Source organism: Benincasa hispida, chromosome 2, assembly GCF_027475165.1.
Source record: "Benincasa hispida cultivar pf3 chromosome 2, pf3_genome.v1.1, whole genome shotgun sequence".
Lineage (NCBI taxonomy): Eukaryota > Viridiplantae > Streptophyta > Magnoliopsida > Cucurbitales > Cucurbitaceae > Benincasa > Benincasa hispida.
Window position 1 is genome coordinate 68,718,263 of NC_143479.1, and position 6,592 is coordinate 68,724,854.

At 41.2% G+C, this 6,592-nt stretch overlaps 1 pseudogene; it reads left to right on the plus strand.

The window, feature by feature from the left end:
* Positions 1-5,636: 5,636 nt before the first annotated feature.
* On the plus strand, positions 5,637-5,734 carry LOC120072375 (small nucleolar RNA R71; annotated as a pseudogene).
* Positions 5,735-6,592: the final 858 nt, after the last annotated feature.

A 6,592-nucleotide genomic window follows, 5' to 3' on the forward strand; every position in this document is an offset into this window, starting at 1 on the left:
AAAACCCCCGGTTGCATATATCAAAAATATAAAGCAATCAACCTAAAACATTCCCTGTGTTCGACCTCGGATCACACAGAGAAACTTGCGATGGAATTATACATGGTTCCAGCGCAAGGAAACTTGTGACAACGCACAACATACTACAAGAATATTCATTAATAACACATATCTAGAAGTAGTATCACATATCATCGCAATCATCCATGTGTTGTATGACATAAGAAGATTAATTTTATTCATTCATATTCATACATGTCAACAAGTTTATGGCATCATCGCATTTTATGTCATCAAGCTTAGATTAAAAATTATGTCATATGCAGTTATAGGTGTCAAATGATTTTATCCTTGCATATTTCTTGACATTATTATTTTTTCTGACCTTGTGCTGATCCAAGTGGCTTGCCTTCGTTTTGGCCTACCCCCACATGTGTCATGTGGACATCCAACTACGAGCAACCCGCTCTTTCTTAGACTAAACTCATACCTTCTTGGCAGCAGAGTTGCGGTCATTTATTCATGCGTTGATCCTGGAGACTTACTTTCGTTTTGGCTTGCCCCCACGTGTGTCTTGCAAACACCCAACTACGGGTAAGTGCCCTTCACAACTAACTCTTATCAACATGGGTTTCCCTATTGCGTTGACAGTGGAGTTGTTATTCTCAAAATTTTCCTCTTTTCTTCTTTCTTTTTTCAAAATAACAAGGTCGAAAATAAATACCTCACCCCCAAATTTAAAATGCGGCAATGTCCTCATTGCCAGAAGATTGAAATAAGTCATGCGATGTTCTTAGAAAGCTTCATAAAGAGAGTTTAAGAGAAAGCTAGCAAACCCCTAACTTCTAGAAATATTTCATGAGGTGACTATATTAAAGTTAAGTTGACTCTAGTATATACGAAAGGAATAGAAGTATGTTTTTCATCATTGAAATCATAATTGGCAAAGGGACAGCATGCGGTAACTTACTAAATTTATCAATATTAAATGATTGCAGTAATCAAAGAGGATGTGATGATAAAACTTTTAAGACTAAGATGCGATGCGATAGTGCAAAATTTGAAATAAAGTGAAGGAAGAATACAACCCCCCAAATTTGCATTGTCGCCCACATTATGTATTGATGCATCCTTCTTTGCGGTGATCTATCTTCTTTGGATTGCGGTGATGGAGTAAGATAAGTTGGTTCTTCATGTAACACCTCCGCAATCCTGTGCCTTGATCGTTAAAAAAAACACAGTGAAAGGGTCAAATAATTTTAAACAAAACAACAAATAATTTTTTTTTTCTTTTTATAGAATGAGGTAGTAATAAGTAAAATGCAGATAGATAAATGATGATTAAAGTGTAGAAGAAATGAGAGTTCAAGAACCAAACAAAGGATACTCCAGAAGGCTTGTGCCCCAGATGATGTTGCTTGCCAATGTAGGGGCCACTCCATTTTTCTGTATTCCGGGTTTTTTAGATCCACAGAGGTCTTTTCTGGCTGAAAATCACCCCCGCAATATGCCTTCACTCGTTATCCATTAACCTTAAATGTACGGCTTCCATCCAGTGATCAGCTCCACTGCACCATGAATATTTCTTTAATGATGAAGGGTTCGGACCAGCACGATTTTAATTTTCCAAGGAAAAGCCGTAGTCATGAGTTGAATAGTAAGACCCTCTGCCCGACTTGGAGGTTCTTGCTGCATATGTGTTTTTCGTGCCAGCACTTTTTGCGCTGCTTGTAAATCTTCGCGTTCTCATATGCATTGATCCTCCATTCCTCCAGCTCGACCAGTTGAAGTTTTCTTTCTTCTTCTGCTTTTCTCAAGTTAAAGTTTAGCTTCTTTACCGCCCCCGCGCCTTATATTCCAACTCCAGAGGAAAATCACACACCTTACCAAATACCAACGCATATGGGGACATACCTATGGGTGTTTTAAATGCAGTCCGGTATGCCCATAACGCATCGTCGAGCTTCGGTGCCCAATCTTTTCGCGAAGGCCTTACCACCTTCTCAATTATCAGCTTAATCTCCCGATTGGACACCTCGGCCTGACCATTCGCCTACGGATGGTATGTGATAACGGGCAGAAATGCACATTATCATAGTGCTAAGTTCTTAAACAATGTTGGGTTGCGTTGATAAAACATGTTAAATTGCATCCAAAAAGCATTAGATTCATAGTATTGCAGTCGCATGTGTTCATCGCATTAGAATAGTTGATTTTTGTATTTTTGTGTAGAATATGCGATGACGCAAGGCGGAAATTGCGATCATAGGAAATCATTGGTTGAGCGCAGCATCACCGCAACGCTTTGCAGTGATTGTGTTCGTAAACATTTGATCGAGAAGGATTGTCGCAACTTGGTCGGTGCAACATGGTGGGCGCATCTGGGTGAAAGGCGAATTAATTGCGATAGGACAGAAAGCTGATGACAGTCGAATCTGAATTAAGTTGACAATTGATAACGATCACAAGTACATTCAGCTTTTCGGTGACAAATATTCGGCATATCAATCAGGATTAAAGTCGTCCCATCTGTGCAATAATGAGAAAGAAGCCACCATTCACCCTGGATGTTCTATAAATACTAAAGGCATCCTTCAGAAAAGGGGTTAATGAGTTCACGAGTTCACCATCTTACGAGTTTAGCCTGGTTCTTAGATTTTCTGTTACTTCAAGGAGGACGCGAGAGAAGAAGGTTGTGCCGACAGATCATTCCGATAAGCTTGGGAGAGCACTGGAAGTTGCTAAAACAAAGAGAGGGCCGACGCCTGCTGAAGCAGGAACATCTTTGGAACCGAATAGAAATTGACAGTGTAAAAGCCTCGGTCAGCAAGGAATTGCTACCAGGCTCTCTACCTTTATCTTCCATTGTTATTTTGTACTCAAACTCATTTATAAAAATGGAATTCCTTCTCTATATCTGTTCACTCTCTGTTATTTACGCATGAGTAGATAAATTTGTTGAATGGGTTGAGAAGCACTTAGCTAGCTTGACTGGGAATCTTCATTCTATGGTATTATCTTGTATTATGTATGCTTCATTCGTCCATTAAAGATACTCGGGAGGGTAATCTAAGGACAAAATCTAGGCTTGGGAAGGTTAGGTTAGAATCTAGGCTCAGGAGAGTCAGATTAGAATGTATAATCAAGAGGTAAGAGCTTAGGAATAAGCATTGTTTGCTATTAACGCATCGCATGCATCCTAGAGAAAGGATATGATTGTGAGCGGTCACCTTGCCTTTATGCATCTTGTACCATCGCATAGGACAAGAGTAGAGACTTAAGAATAAGCTCTATGGACACTTTTGCATTCAACACATGTGTCCTAGACTTAGGAGCATCGCATTTGCATTGGAAAATGACTTGTTATTCATGGTTGTAGCATGATCGCATAGTCTGACGCATTCCCAGGTAACGATAGCTAAAGACCTTCTCAACCTGTTCACCGCATACTCAGTGCATCTATCCCACAACTGACTTTTCTCAAATCCACCGGATTTATTTATTTTTTATTAACGCAAACAACAATCCCAACAATTTATTTATTTATCTGGTTACCACGAAATTTTCATAAAAATTACCAACGCAACCTATTTTCACAAGTCCCTAAGTTCGACCCTAGACTTACCAGGAAACTCAGTGGAATTTACACTTGGATTCCGCTGAGGAAATTTGAGTGAACAACACAATTTCACCATCGCATATCATCCATAATTCACTTCATAAAATCAAGCATCAAGTTTTTGGCGCCGTTGCCAGGGACTTCGGCAAAATAGTGTGCTAACGGTAATTTTTCTGATTTCTTTGTAGACTCTCAATCTCTGGTGAATTATGACCCAAAGATTGAGAGGAAATTCAGATGCAGACTAAGAGACAACTGCCAAAAACAAGAGAGAACACCAAGAATGGCGGAGCAACTGGAAGCAAGGGCCGCTAACGCGAACAATATTATGGCCAACCCCATCCTTCTGGCGAATGACCACAATAAACCCATCCGGGACTATGCGTCACCTAACCTCTATGATTTCTCTCTAGGAATCATGAGGCTAGCGTTAGATGGATCGAGGTTTGAAATGAAGCCGATAATGTTGTAGATGATCCAAGCTGCTGGGCAGTTTGGAGGAAGGCGTGGCGAAGATCTGCACGAACACCTCCAGAGCTTCATAGAAATCTGCAACCCTTTTGTGTTTCCGAATATCTCCACCGAGGAAGTTCAACTCACTCTGTTCCCATTTTCCTTATGCGATCAAGCAATAAAATGGGCATATTCTCTAGAACCGGGGGAGATAACTTCGTGGGAACAGGTGGTGGAAAAGTTTTTGAAGATGTTTTTCCCACCAACCGAGAATGCTAGGAGAAGGAAATTAATAAAAAAATTTGAACAGGAAGATGACGAATCGCTCAGCGATGCCTGGGGGAGGTTCAAGCGGCTGGTAAGAGACTGTCCACATAATGGCTTACTAAACTGCCCGCAGGTGGAGATCTTTTACAAGTACTAAATCCCTCTTCGTAGACCGCTGCCAATGCGGCAACTGCTGATGGTCTGCTCGACAAAACATATGAGGAGGCAAAGAGTATAGTTAATCTCATTTCCAAAAATCGCAGGGATTCGAGGGAAAGTGATCAGAGATTAAGAATAAAAGATAATGACGCAAACAACGAGGCCATCGCATCCCTGCAAAATCAAATGACTGTGATGATGAGTTTGATACAAGGCATCGTAATTACTAATACGAGAGCGAAGAAAGGGCAGGTCAGTGAAATTACTCAAACAATCGCAAGTTGTGTCATTTGCGGAGATGCTCACTCGATGGAAGAATGCCCAACAAACCCGCAGTTGGTATGCTTCATGAGAAATAGTCCCTATTCTGATACATATAACCCCAGGTGGCGAAACCACCCAAATTTTGCGTGGAAAAATCAACAACAAAGCTTTCAACCTGTGGCACAAAAAGAAAGGCCACCCAGATTTTTCCCGCAAAACAACGGTCCAACGCATAGCCAAGCTAGTAGCTCACAAACACCATAATCTTCATCCTTAGAAAGCTAGTTGAAGCAATACATTGAGAAAAATGAATCAGTGCTTCAGATTCAAGCCATATCCATTAGAAATCTCGAAATCCAAATGGGACAAATTACGGGCGAGCTGAAAAATAGACCGCAAGGAGTGTTGTCGAGCTCAACTGAGCTCCCTTGCAATGTTGGGGGTACCGAGAAGGAACAATGCTTAGCAGTCTCCTTGCTAAGTGACAACACGACTGCGGAAGTAAGGGTGGAGCTCATTGCGACAAACTTGAATGTAGTGACAACCGAAGACCCGTTGACCTATAGCTCAGAAAAGCCCAAGAAAATAGACCCTGAAGTTGCGTCCACTCTTAAGCCTCTAGATCTTGAGACAGAAGAAGTCCAACCACCAGCAACTCTACAAAGATTGAAAGAGGAACAAAATGATGAAGAAAAGATCGCAATAATGATCACTCTCTCTCCAATCCTCGTGGTTTTTAGAGATGCGATCCATGATGTTCTTAGCCTCGTCATATGTTTTGTCAAGCAGACCACCAGTGGCTGCCGCATTGGCAGCAGTCTGCGAAGTGGTATTTAAACCATGAAAAAATATTTCCATCTGAAGGCAGTATGGTAATCCATTGTGTGGACAGTCCCTGACCAACCTCTTAAACCTCACCCAGGCATCACTGAGCGATTCGTCCATGTCTTGTTCAAAATTAGTTATGAGTTTCCTTCATCTAGAATTCTCAATAGGTGGAAAATATTTCTTCATGAACTTAACTACGACCTGTTCCCATGAAGTGATCTCTCCCGGCTCGAGGGAATATGCCCATTTTCTTGCCTGATCAAAAAGAGAAAATGGGAACAAAGTTAGTCAAACTTCTTCGACAGAGATGTTTGAGAACACAAAAGTATTGCAGATTTTGATAAAGCCATGGAGGTGGGTGTGTGGGTCCTCACCACGCCGGCCTCCGAATTGTCCTGTAGTCTAGATCATCTGCAGCATCACCGGTTTCATTTTCAATCGACTTCCATCCAGGGCAGGCCTCATGATTCCTGGAGAGAAATCATAGAGGTTTGGCGATGCATAGTACGTAATGGGTCTATTGCGATCGTTAGCCAATAAGATTGGATTCGCCATGACGTTGTTTTCATTTGTTGCTCCATTTCAAGGCTACTCCGCCATCTCTTCTTTATCTGACTGTTGTTTTTGGTGGTCTTTTAATCTTCGTCTGAACGTCCTCTCAATCTCTGGGTCGTAATTTTCCAGAGATTGAGAGTCTACAAAGAATTCAGAAAAATTACTGTTAGCACACTATTTTGACGAAGTCCCCAGCAACAGCGCCAAAAACTTGATGCGTGGTTTTATAATGTGGAATTATGGATGAAATTGCGATGATGAAATTCGATGATGAAAATGCGTTGAGCACTCAAGTTTTCTCAGTGGAATCCAAGTGTAAACCCCACTGAGTTCCTGGTAAGTCTAGGGTCGAACTCAGGAACTTGTGAAAACAGGTTGCGGTGGTAATTTTTTAGAAAACTTTGCGTTAAGCAGTAACTCAAATAGTTGTTTGTTTATTTGTTGATT